General features: G+C 50.4%; 1 long non-coding RNA gene across 1 annotated transcript; it reads left to right on the forward strand.

Annotated features, from left to right (window-relative positions):
• The first annotated feature begins 33 nt into the window (after window positions 1–33).
• Window positions 34–2,210, forward strand: LOC123430241. Its single transcript, XR_006622903.1, has 6 exons — window positions 34–404; window positions 479–745; window positions 818–1,020; window positions 1,099–1,405; window positions 1,478–1,573; window positions 1,655–2,210. It is a non-coding gene; the product is annotated as an uncharacterized LOC123430241 (long non-coding RNA).
• Window positions 2,211–13,171: the final 10,961 nt, after the last annotated feature.

Genomic DNA, 13,171 nt, shown 5'->3' on the forward strand with positions numbered 1-13,171 from the left:
TGGTGAGATGACCATAACTTTGGAGGATATTGCTATGATCACCGGGCTTCCGATCGAGGGCAGGGCTCTTACAGGGAAGGTTAGGTCGGATGGGTGGCGACAACGGGTTGCAGCATTAGTTGGTGTTGAACCCGAGTTGTGGACTCATGGAACCAGGAAGGATCCTAGGCCATCTGGTGTGTTGTTCTCGTGGATACAGAAATATTTTTGCAAGTGTCCAATGGATGCTAGTCCGGATGTTGTGGAGTGGTACGCCAGGGCTTACCTATGGAACCTTTTGACCCAAGTGGTGTTTCCAGATGACACGGGGGGACACGGCCTCGTGGATGTTCTTGGATCCTCTTCGTGACTGGGATGTTAAGTGGAGTTGGGGTTCGGCGGCACTAGCCTTCTTGTATCGTCAGGTACGGCTTAATATCATGCATTTTCATTTTATTAAATGGGTATATGATGCATTTTCATTTTATTAAATCTGCAGTTGGATGGAGCATGTATGAGGAGTAAGCCGACGTCCACTCTTGGAGGTTTCGTTTGGGCCCTACAGGTTTGGATGTGGGAGCGTATACCTGTTGGTCGTAACCTCACTCTTCCTCCGGAAGAACCTTGGAGGTACCCTTTTGACGGGGATGAGGAGCGGTACCCCACTATCGCACACACATGGGCTAATGTTCAATCGTCGAGTATCACAGCTATGGGGCAGTACAAGACATACATAAGCGAGCTTGACATGCTGACTTATGAACAGGTAATTATCCAAATGCTTTAGCATCTTTTCTGAATTTTTTCGTGCATGGATGAGTGACTTGTTGTGTTGTAGGTCAATTGGAGGTCGTACACTGTACTTAGGCAGTTTCCTCTGAGCAATATGTGCCTTCGTGACCAGTATCTTTGGCGTGTGCGGTGCCCCATGATATGTTTTTTTGCGATCGAGTGGCACCTTCTTCATCGTGTTTCAAAACAGTTCGGAGTCCAACAGCGCAGTCCGCTGGATCACGCCGAGACAAGTGTGTTGCTACATAAGTGAGTTTTCTGTATCACCTGTTGATCAATGTCTAACACGTGAAAATGGAACTGATGTATTATTCTAATGCTTTGTAGGACAAACCGGCAAAACAATAATAGTGTCATCAATTGGGAGGAGCATCACATTATGTGGGTGGACATATGGAATGCTTAGAGGAATGCTCGAGTTGAAACTGATCAAACACCCGACACTGACGAGGCGACATATTTAAGGCATCTGGAGTGGATTCGTAAAGAATATAGAGTTATCCACAAGGGTGCTTGGACTTGTTCCGATTGCGTGGACTTACTGCCAAGTGAGGATGCTGATGCTGCATTCAACAATTCTATTAGGGAGACAGTTGGAGCGCATCTTGACTATGGCCCTCTCCATGACCGAGTGGTACGTCCCTCCTTTCAAATATGAACATGTGTCATTTATTCGTGGGTGGTCTGTCACATGCGTTTTATGCAGGGCACGGAGCTATGGAGATGTATCAACGATAGTAACGTGGTGCTTGGCCGTGCCCCAGGTCCAGAAACGAACGAGCTTGTTAGGAGTACTCTGTAGGTTAGATGCTTTGTTAACCGTTGTTTTATTTTCCGTAGCTCTCTTACCATATTAACATGTCAAAGTCTTTTCCTTGTGCAGAAGGTCGCCAATCGATGCCGCACACTAGCCGCTTTACTATCTTGCCACGGTGTTTCATCCACCGATGTACGACCACGTGCTTCTACCGCTCGTTCGTCTTCCAGACGACCACGTGCTTCTTTCGCTCGTCCGTCTTCCAGCCGACCACGTGCTTCTTTGAGCCGAGCACACACTGAGGAAGTTGAAGAAGAAGAGGAGACAGATAACGAGGCCGCGAATCCAGACTTCATAGAGTTTGGGGCTTCGCAGACGGAAGACGCTCTGCATCTAACTCAACCTACTCAGTCGACAGAAGAAACACGTCGAGCTAGCTTAAGGAACATCCGACGTCCTGGCTGGCAGAACACTCCAGAGGGCTACGTGACTAAGGGCAAGATGCCTGCGAAGAGAGGAAGGAAGTGAAGTGTTATGTCGTTTGAACTATGAACTATTTATGTCATGTGTGAACTTGCTTTATGTTCGAATTTGTCATATGTGAACTTGCAATATTGATGTCGTTCGAATATGATCCATGTCTCATCATTTATGAACTTGCCATGTGTGAGTTTGCTGTGAATATTTGTTGTGTATATACTGTCAATATGTCACCATATGAGAGTTTGTTGAGTATGAACTTGCCATGTGTGAGTTTGTTGCTTGTTGTGGCAAAACATCACATAAACGTGGCAAGAACCTTTGTCTGCGAGGTTCTGTTCTGAATAAACGCCAGAGGGTCAGTGGCGTTTCACCCATAGGCAACAACGCCAGAGACGTTGGTGTTTCACCCCACCATTGAAACATGGCAAGAACCTTTGTCTACGAGGTTCTGTTGTGAAGAAACGCCAGGGGCTCTGTGGCGTCTTGGTCGTGGACAGCAACGCCACAGAGGAGTGGCGTTTTGGTGGTGGTCTGAAACGCCACATTAGTCTAGCGTTTTGTTGTGGGGCAGCAACGCCACGGCTTGTGGTATTACAAAAAGGCTTAGATCGTGAAATGTTTTCAAACCGGCTTCATTTTGTGCTCATGTTTGCCACAAAGGCCAGAACAGTGATTTTATCCCAAGTCTTGCCCATGCCCTCTGGCATAGGTCTCTTTTTAGGCAATTTACGTTTTCTTCACGTTTCCATTTCATTTCTTTAAATTGGTACGCTTACTCCATGTCCAAACATGTCTATACAACAAGTTCAAGTGCAACAAAGAAAATAATAGGGTGTGTTGAGGTAATAACACAAACACACCAAGAAAACAAATGAAAAGGGGAAAAAATACCGCCAAGTGTTCGGTAGCTTAGGAGCCCTGCAACGGAGCAAGTCGGCATGCGGCAACAATCATCGCGTCCATCATGCAACCAAGCTAGTCACGATCACTGTGTCTGGATAACAGGTGTCAGTGTTGTAAAAATGTGAGAAATTTGAAGACAGAACCGAAGGCCCCGCTCAGTAACCATCTTGTTGTGTGTTGTTCATAGGGTCCAAGCTAACGCCGCAAACACAAGCCACGAGGTGTATTCTTCTCTCGGTATGGTTGGCTCGAGTTTGAAGGAACTCAACCAGGGGCCACCCAGTCGGGCCCAAAGCCTCACGAACAAAGCACCAAAGTAATCTAACCGTCGGACATGAGAATATATGTGTCCTCATCTGTGAAACAACACATAGAGGGCACAACCCATCCCTAGGGTTGTGCCGTTTGATCACCTCCATCCCAGATGGGAGGCGATCCCGCAGCAATTCCCAAACAAAGATTTTGATCTTTAGTGCCAAGGCAGCTTTTCACAAACGAAAGGTCCAGGAAAGAGACGGTTATCAACACAAGGCATGATATGCCGAGTCAATCGAAAAGATCCCCGAGAGGATACAATGTCAGGATAGTTCGAGAGCATTGACGAGAGGGTTGCCCACAAGTTAGTCCACTCAACAGTCTCCATGGGCTGAAATGTCCGTTAGAACAAGATGTTCCAATGGCCATTATGGGCAGCCATGGAAACTAACACCATCGGATTCGAGCAGATAACAAAGAAGTTTAGGAACTCCGTTACACAACGGATACGTGTCCACCCACAGATCCAGCCAGCTGAGGGTCCCTTCTCCATTGCGAATGGAGATAGAGGGACCAGGACGAGTCTCATTCTTGATCCGCTTAATGGACATCTAGAATTTAGATCCCTCCCTAACTTCATAGACATGGAGGGGCAGGCCCTACAGATACTTTACTTGAAGAAGCTGCAACCATAAACCCCCATCTTCGTGAAGGATTTCCCATACCCACCGTAGCATAAGGGCCACACTCATGATACATGGAACAAGAATGCCTCACTCTCCTAGGTCACTTGGCATACAAATGTTAGCCCACTTGACCATATGTATTTCTATCGAGCATAAGTCACCCGCTAGAAGAAGCGGGAAAGATCTTTACCATTTCAAACAGGATATACAACCCTATCATATATAGGGGGATACTGGACAGACATGAATCAACAACAACGTTTTACTCCCTTTGGATTTAAAATAACCGCACCCTGGCTCTCACCAAGACGCCAATCGAACCATAAGCGGGTTGAACTCACTCAAGGGTACCCTCGTATGAGACATCGACATCCCAAAGTACGTAATGAGAAAGGAGGAGAACCTGCAATTCAGTTTGTCCACGAATCACTATTGGTCGTCATCCGAGTATCCTAAATCCCCAACCTCACTCTTGGCGACGTTGATCTTAATACCAGACATGGCCTCAAAGCATATAAGGAGGAATTTCAGGTTGATGATATCAAGACCCGACCCTCCACCATAACCAGGGTACCATCCCTCATACTAGAGGTGCGTGGCACCACCTCTAGGGATAATATTCCCAACCACCCCAATGATGTGGTTAGCCATTGTCGTGGGTATAAGCCTGAAAGTAGATGTGTAGGGTACGAAAAGGATGGGCAGAGCCTTAGCTACGGCGAGGTTGTATGAGTTCAGGCCCCTCTGCGGTGGAGGTAATAGTCCTACGTCTCAGTGCTCTGGGAGCTTGTTGTCGAGTGGAATATCGAATACAATGAGTTGCTAACCCCTGCACCAGTGGGAGAGGGTGGCTTATATAGAGTGCGCTGCCCTCCACAACGGTTCGGTGCACAGGGGTGGAGTAGTGGCGAATAAATGCCTACGTTACATGTAAAATGCGTCTTAAATGCTAATAAAGGCGTGTGGAAACGTATTACCGTTTCCCCCCAGGGGGGTTACGATGCACAGAGTGGAATCCAGTCGGTTAGTTGATATACTCCGAATGCTCGTCTCCGACTGGATGGTCGAAGATCTGTTACCGACTGGATGATGGGAACTTCTTAGTTCAGTCGGAACTGACTAAGGGCCTTGTCCCTTATGAAGGGTAGTCCTTGGGTAGGACCTATAGGGCAGGCCTATGACCCTACCCTAGGACTATAACCCCATCATTAGTCCCCGAATGGATTGGGGTTGGAACGACGAAGCGATGCTTGAAGTTAGGATCCGACTGGTACGGATGTGACTTTAGCGTTGCTTGCCTCGATCCATTTTATCTTCTCTGACCAACGATCCGAGTGGAAGTATTTATGGAACAAACTGTCGAAAACCGAGTGCTTCCATGGTATCTCTTGACGTGACCAGTCAACTGACAGCGGCAGAATTCCCGGGATCCTCAAATTTCGGTTTCCGCGCGCTCAGCGGGGATGACGTCAGCACGCTCGAGTCGCGCCTGACGCCTCGATTCTCGCTCCTTCATCCTCTCCACTGATATCGCCGCGGTCGGTCGGGGGATAAGGTTTCGGGGCCACCTGCCAGCGACCCAGTCAGAACCTTACTTAAATCCCAGCGGCAAGGGTTTTTTGTTACGCCCGCCGGATATTTTGCCTTTGCTTCGTCCTTCTCGCCACCTCCAGCGCACCTAACCTCCCCACTCCTCCTTCCCCTCCGCAGATTCGCAGCTTCCGCCATGACCAAGGGTCAGACCAGCAAGATGGAGGCGAGGAAGAAGAAGAGGAAGGCGGCGGCTCCTGCTCAGCGGCGGCAGCAGCCGTTGCCGGCGGGGTGGATCCAAGGCGACTTCCTCCCCTCCACGGTGACGGAGGGGGATCTGCTGCAGCTGGTGGAGCACGGGATGATCGTGCACAAGTCTTGGAGGCTGTCGGCGGAGAATGAGGTCGAGCCGGCGCCCCGGGAGGGGGAGCGCGTCCTGCTGCTCAGCCATGTCTATCGAGGTTTCTCTCTGCCCCCACATCCTTTCTTCAAGGGCATTATGAACCACTTCGGGGCACAGCTTCACCACTTTCCCCCGAATGCTATTGCCCATCTCTCTGCTTTCATAGTTCTGTGCGAGTGCTTCATCGGCTGTCCTCCCCATTGGGGGTTGTTCAAGCATATATTCTCCGCTAGATCCCAAACTATCAAACGACTCAGCCAGTCGGATGATAAAACACATCTTCTCCAGCTCTGCAGAGGCTTAGGTTTCCAGAAAAAGAGTCGGAGTAGTTATCCTGCCCTTCAGCTGAGTGAGTCGGTTAGGAACTGACAGTCGACGTGGTTCTACTGCCAAGACGTTGCCTGTCCGAATGCCTCGACAGGGTTGCCTCCCTTTAGCTTAGACCGACCCGCTCCGCCTAAGCAGCTTGCGCTCACGAAGGCGGAGAAGAACGACATCCAGCCTCTGGTCGATGCACTCGAAGATGTCGTCAGAAGGGGGTCACCGGCATAGACTTGCCGGAGGTTTTCCTCGGTCGGCGCATCCAACCTCTGCAGGCTCGCGACCACGCCATGTGGCATTATACGGGGCCCGAAGATTCCACTCGGACCATCGTTGTGGGCGCGACTGAGGAGAAGGTGGCGTCGTGGGTGCTCCAGATCACAGGCGCCTGCGAGAACCCCAGAGGATCCCGGCGAGTGAAGCCTTTCTGAGCGGACAATCCTCCTCCGAATCAGGTGAGTGCCATTAGTCGAGTGCACGTAATTGTCTTAGTTTTATTGCTTGCTTGAATCTCTGTGTGACGTCTGATGTCGCCGACTGTATTTTATGCAGAAGTGGACCAACTGGTTTTCTCCCGTCTCGAACGGAAACCCGACCGAGGAGGAGGAGGAGGGCAGCCAGGAGGGCAGCGTGGAGAGCGCCGAGTATGTCCCCGACAGCGGGGAGACGGAGGAAGAGACTAGTGAGGAAGAGGAGGACGAAGAGCAAGACTCGCCACCCCCGCAGCTAGAGCATCGGACCAAGCGCCGACACGAACCTGCAGTTCCCTCAGTCCCTCCGGCATCCTCGAGTGCTCCGCCCACTGCTCCCGTGGTCCCGAGTGCTCGGAGCACCAAGAGGGCCAGGGATGTTGCTGCTGAGCCTGAGGGTCAGCCTTCCAAGGCGGCCAAACCGAGTGGATCTAAACCTCGGAAGGCTTTGCCGCGGATGAGGGTCACTGTTCCCGTCACCTCTACGAAGTGCATTGATCTTCTAATTTCCTTCGATATCCGATTGGACTCCTGTTTTATTGGTCGAATGAATTTCACTCGACAGAGTTGCTACCTCGGCCACCTCTCCGGCACGCCAGGAGGATGACCCCATGGACACGGACAACGTCGTCTCGTCCCAGCCAGGTGCGTTGTAGTGACTCCGAGAGTTTTATATTATCACGTCGCAAATTCTATCTTCGGTCTTGCCTCTTTCTTTTTCTGAAATATTGCGCCGTTCGGTCTGTCAGGGGCGATTTGCGTGGACGAGGGTGACCAGGGGAGACCTGAGCAAGCTGCGGAGCCTGTTCTTGAGGCTGCTCCGCCAGTTACTGCTCTCGCCGCAGACGTGTTGCCAACTGAGGCGGTGCCGCCGACTGAAACAACGCTGGTGGCTGACGAACCGACTGGAGCGGGCCTCGGGATGCCCAAGGAGCTTCCAACGATGCCAGGCTCGTCGAATATCGAGTTCAACGTCCAGCGCCTCCCGGAGGATCAGGTGGGAGCGGCCAAGGGGGCCATGGTGCAGGCGGAGCTGATGGCGGGAGAAGCCAAGAAGGCATACGACTCCATCGCATCCCTGTACCAGCGGAGCTTGGAGCTGCGGGATGATATCCGAGTAAGTGGGCTAGTAAGTATTTACTTTTCTCTTGTAACCCACTGGGTATTCTCGGATACCGTATGATGTTTGCAATGGGTTCACTTTGAGTGAATCCAGTGGGTGTAGTCCCCGAGACTTCTGTCGAGTGCTTGCGTCGGCAGTTGTCTTTATACATATTGTCTTTGACTTGGTCAGATCCGTAAATAATATGGTCGACTGCGAACAGTTGTGGCACTCGGGGTGCACTTACTGTAAGAGTCCCCGAGAGTAATTTTACTCAGGTCGGGTAGTATTAGCCTCGTAGGCGTAGGTGTTAACATGTATCTCAATAGGGCGGACCTTCTTGAGTTGCATGCGAGTGGGGTCACTCTCAGTGAACCCACTGGGTGTAGTCCCCGAGACCGCTGTCGACTGCTTGCGTCGGCAGGGGTCTGAAGAACTTAGACTTTTATTGTTGAATTGTCTGATTGTCTCTTGGTGCTGGCTGGCAGAAAACTTGTGAAATGGGGACAACATATGAGACTCTCAGGGCGGAGAAGATTCAGTTTGCTGGTGAGCTGGATGCGGCACTGCTTGCAATGGCTGGGATGAAGGAGGTTCTGACGGAACGAGAGAAGTCGTTGGAGCAGGATCGTGAAGCGAACAAAGTGCTGACTGAGGAAGTTGAGAAGATGGGGAAACAGAGGACTGCTCTGATGGAACAAATGGACGTGCTGAACAAACGGTGTATAGCTCGGGAGAAATACGTCAGTGACTGGGCTCGGCAGATGATGACGCGTCTGGCTGGTAAGTCCTGCTTTTTTCGAGTGCTTGTGGTATGTATGTCACAGTCGGCGCTTATTGTTTGCTTGTCCTGTTGTTGCAGATTTTTTGCATTGACGCTGAAGCTGAAGCAGCTGACGTGGAGCGGTCGATTCGCGAGAACGTTCCACTCGGCGAGGATGCCAATCGAGATCTGCTCCGAGCGCACATCCGCGTGGGCAAAGTTGGCCCTTTCATCGGTCGACTGAGAGAAGTCGTCGGCCGGATCGACAAGGAGCTTTGGCCTGAAGATGAGTCGCGGCAGGAGATGGAAAACTTGATGACTCGACTAGAGGAGATCCCGAACCGAGTGCAGTCATGGAAGAAATCTGCGGCTCGTTGTGGTGCAGATGTTGCTCTGTCCCTGGTCCGAGTTCATTGCAAGGAGGTGCGCGAGGAGAAGCTGAAAGCATTGAAGGCCGCCAACACGAAGAAACTTCGATTCGAAGACTTCATGGAAACCTTCCTTGAGAGTGCCACCCGCATCGCCGACGGTATCGATCTGGACACGTTCGTAGAGCCCTCCAGTCCTGGCGCTAATCCGGATGATGCGTAAGAAAACTTTATCCTCGGTATGCCGAGTGTTGATTTGTAAGGAACTTTGGCCACTGCTGTTGGCCGTCACATTCTTGGATCGGTGCGGGTAAGCTTGATCCGCACCGAGTGAACTATCTTTGTTTGAACTTTTGAATCCGAATCAAATTGTTTGCTCTTGTGTTGCAATGTTGCCTCGAGTTTTTGTTTGGCGTTTATTGGTGAAGCCAATGGCAAACATGCGTAGCATGTAAGTGTCAGTTGTCTTGACATCCGCATGAGCCTCTGTGAGGGTCTTGCGGGGTCTCCGAGTGGATCTGTAGGGTACACTCAAAGGCAATAGAGTACTTAGGCGATTCATGATCGCAGCTAAGTCGTCGAGTGCGTCGGACAGGCCTCACTCGAAGCGAGTTGGTACTCATATAATTGTCAGTTGTTTTGACATCCACATGAGCCTCAATAAGGGTCTATTACTCATGTATTTAGGCGATTTTGGATCGCAGCTAAGCCCCCGAGTGCATACTCGGAGAAAGTTGATACTTAGGCGATTCTTGATCGCATCTAAGTCCCCGAGTGTGACGTTAAGTGCACACTCGAAGAAAGTTAATACTTAGGCGATTCTTGATCGCAGCCAAGTCCCCGAGTGTGACGTTAAGTGCACACTCCAAGAAAGTTAATACTTAGGCGATTCTTGATCGCAGCTAAGTCCCCGAGTGCGACGTTAAGTGCACACTCGAAGAAAGTTAATACTTAGGCGATTCTTGATCGCAGCTAAGTCCCCGAGTGTGACGTTAAGTGCACACTCGAAGAAATTTAATACTTAGGCGATTCTTGATCGCAGCTAAGTCCCCGAGTGTGACGTTAAGTGTACACTCGAAGAAAGTTAATACTTAGGCGATTCTTGATCGCAGCTAAGTCCCCGAGTGCGACGTTAAGTGCACACTCGAAGAAAGTTAATACTTAGGCGATTCTTGATCGCAGCTAAGTCCCCGAGTGCGACGTTAAGTGCACACTCGAAGAAAGTTAATACTTAGGCGATTCTTGATCGCAGCTAAGTCCCCGAGTGCGACGTTAAGTGCGCACTCGAAGAAAGTTAATACTTAGGCGATTCTTGATCGCAGCTAAGTCCCCGAGTGCGACGTTAAGTGCACACTCGAAGTAAGTTAATACTTAGGCGATTCTTGATCGCAGCTAAGTCCCCGAGTGCGACGTTTAGTGCACACTCGGTGAAAGTTAGAACTTAGGCGATTCTGGATCGCAGCTAAGTTTTTTTTTGAGACCGGAGTCTGCGACCGCGGACGAATTTTGAATCTGCAAAAGCTCACTCTGCTTTATATTATTTCATCAATACTTGTTCTTTACATTGCTTCAGTCGACGGTCACGTGTAGAAGTGCTTCAGGAGATCTCCGTTCCATGCTCGTGGCTCGTCTATCTCCCTGTCGATGTTGTAGAGTCTGTATGCTCCGTTGTTCAGCACTTTGGAGATGATGAAGGGCCCTTCCCAGGCAGGAGCCAACTTGTGGGGTCTTTGCTGATCCACTCGGAGCACCAGGTCGCTTGCTTGGAACGTGCGACTCCTGACGTGGCGTGCATGAAAGCGCCGCAGATCTTGTTGATAAATGGTTGAGCGAGTCAGTGCCATCTCGCGCTCCTCCTCTAGAAGGTCCACTCCTTCTTGCCTTGCTTGTTCTGCTTCAGCTTCTGAGAAGAGTTCGACTCGTGGAGCATTGTGAAGCAAGTCACTCGGAAGGACCGCTTCTGCTCCATAAACGAGGAAGAACGGTGATCGCCCTGTAGATCTATTCGGGGTTGTGCGGAGACCCCAAAGCACTGAAGGTAACTCGGTGACCCATGCGCCAGCGGCATGTCCCACCTCTCGCAGGAGTCGGGGCTTCAAACCTTGCAGAATAAGTCCATTCGCCCGCTCTGCTTGTCCATTGGATTGAGGATGTGCTACGGAAGCAAAATCCACTCGGATACCTTGGCTTGCACAGAAACCTTTGAATCTGTCCGAGTCGAAGTTTGTTCCGTTGTCCGTGATTATGTTGTGAGGCACACCGTATCTGGAGATGATGTCCCTGACAAACTTGATGGCTGTTAGGGCGTCGAGCTTCTTGATGGGCTTGGCTTCAATCCATTTTGTGAACTTGTCGACTTCCACCAACAGATGTGTGTATCCTCCTTGGCATGTCCTGAATGGACCGACTGTATCTAATCCCCATACCGCAAACGGCCACACAAGAGGGATTGTCTTCAACGCAGATGTCGGCTTGTGGGACTTGTTGGAGTAGAACTGACAGCCCTCACATCGGTCGACCATATCTTTAGCCATCTCGTTTGCCTGCAGCTAGAAGAAACCAACCCTGAATGCCTTGGCGACGATTGCTCTCGAAGAGGCGTGATGACCGCAGGTCCCCGAGTGAATATCTTCCAGGATTAGCTGCCCCTCCTCTGGGGAGATGCATCGTTGAAGAACGCCTGAAACGCTTTCCTTGTACAATTGGCCATCAATGACAGTGAATGACTTCGACCTGCGTACTATCTGCTTGGCCTGGACTTCATCTTCTGGTAGTTCCTGCCTCAGGATATATGCAATGATCGGCACAGTCCAATCGGGGATGACAACAAGAATCTCCATGACCAGATCAACCACAGCAGGTACATCGACTTCAGTCGGATCTGTTGAACTCTTTGGTTGTACTAGTTCCTCCGTGAAAGGATCTTCTTTGACTGAGGGAAGGTGAAGGTGCTCGAGGCAGACGTCACTCGGGACTAGTCTCCGAGTGGATCGGAGTTTTGCCAACTCATCAGCTGCTTGGTTCTTCAGTCTCGGAACATGGTGAAGTTCTAGACCTTCAAACTTCTTCTCAAGCTTCCTCACTGCATTGCAATATGTGGTCATGGTGGGGTTCCTGACGTCCCACTCTTTCATCACTTGATTGACCACCAAATCCGAATCACCGTAGACCATCAGGCGACGGACGCCGAGTGAGATGGCCATGCGCAATCCGTACAGGAGAGCTTCATACTCTGCCTCGTTGTTGGAGGAATCGAAGTGTATCTGTAGCACGTACTTGAGCTTGTCGCCCTTTGGCGATATGATCACAACGCCAGCGCCGGAGCCATTCAACATCTTGGACCCATCGAAGAACATCGTCCAATGGGCTGAGTAGATGTGAGTCAGTTGCTGTTGTTCTACCCATTCTGCTATGAAGTCAGCTAGAGCTTGAGACTTAATAGCTTTCTTGGCCTCGAACTTGATATCGCAGTACAACATCTCCATTGCCCACTTCGCCACTCAGCCTGACGCGTCTCGATTGTGGAGAATTTCCAACAACGGAGCATCAGAAACGACAGACACCGAGTGGTCTTGGAAATAATGAGCCACCTTCTTCGCAGTCATGTAAATCCCGTAGATAAGTTTTTGATAGTGGGGATACCTCTACTTGGAAGGAGTCAGGACTTCGGAGACGTAGTACACTGGCCGCTGAACTTTGTATGCTTTGCCTTCTTCTTCTCGTTCGACTGTAAGAACAATACTGACGACTTGATTTGTAGTCGTGATATACAGGAGAAGAGGCTCTTTACTGAGCGGAGCAGTAAGAACCGGCTGGGTGGAAAGTAGGACTTTGAGGTCGTCGAATGCGACTTGGGCTTCGTTTGTCCACTCAAAAGTATATGATTTCTTCATGAGTCGGTACAGAGGAAGTGCTTTCTCGCCGAGTCGACTGATGAACCTGCTCAAAGCCGCTAGGCAACCTGTGAGCCGTTGAACATCGTGTCTTCTGACCGGCCTCTCTATTCGGACGATGGTCCCGATCTTTCCGGGGTTGACATCGATCCCTCGTTCGGAAACGAAGAAACCAAGTAACTTTCCGCTGGGAACGCCGAATGAACATTTGGCGGGGTTGAGCTTGATATCGTACCTACGAAGGTTGGCGAATGTTTCTGCCAAGTCAGTCAGCAGGTCGGAACCTTTGCGTGACTTGACTACGATATCATCCATATATGCCTCCACATTCCGACCGATCTGGTCGAGAAGGCATTTTTGGATCATGCGCATAAAGGTAGCTCCTGCATTCTTCAAACCGAACGGCATAGTGATGTAGCAGAAGCACCCGAATGGGGTGATGAAGGCTGTTTTTAATTCATCGGGG

The sequence above is a fragment of the Hordeum vulgare genome, chromosome 1H (genome assembly GCF_904849725.1).
Source record: "Hordeum vulgare subsp. vulgare chromosome 1H, MorexV3_pseudomolecules_assembly, whole genome shotgun sequence".
In the NCBI taxonomy this organism is placed as follows: Eukaryota; Viridiplantae; Streptophyta; class Magnoliopsida; order Poales; family Poaceae; genus Hordeum; species Hordeum vulgare.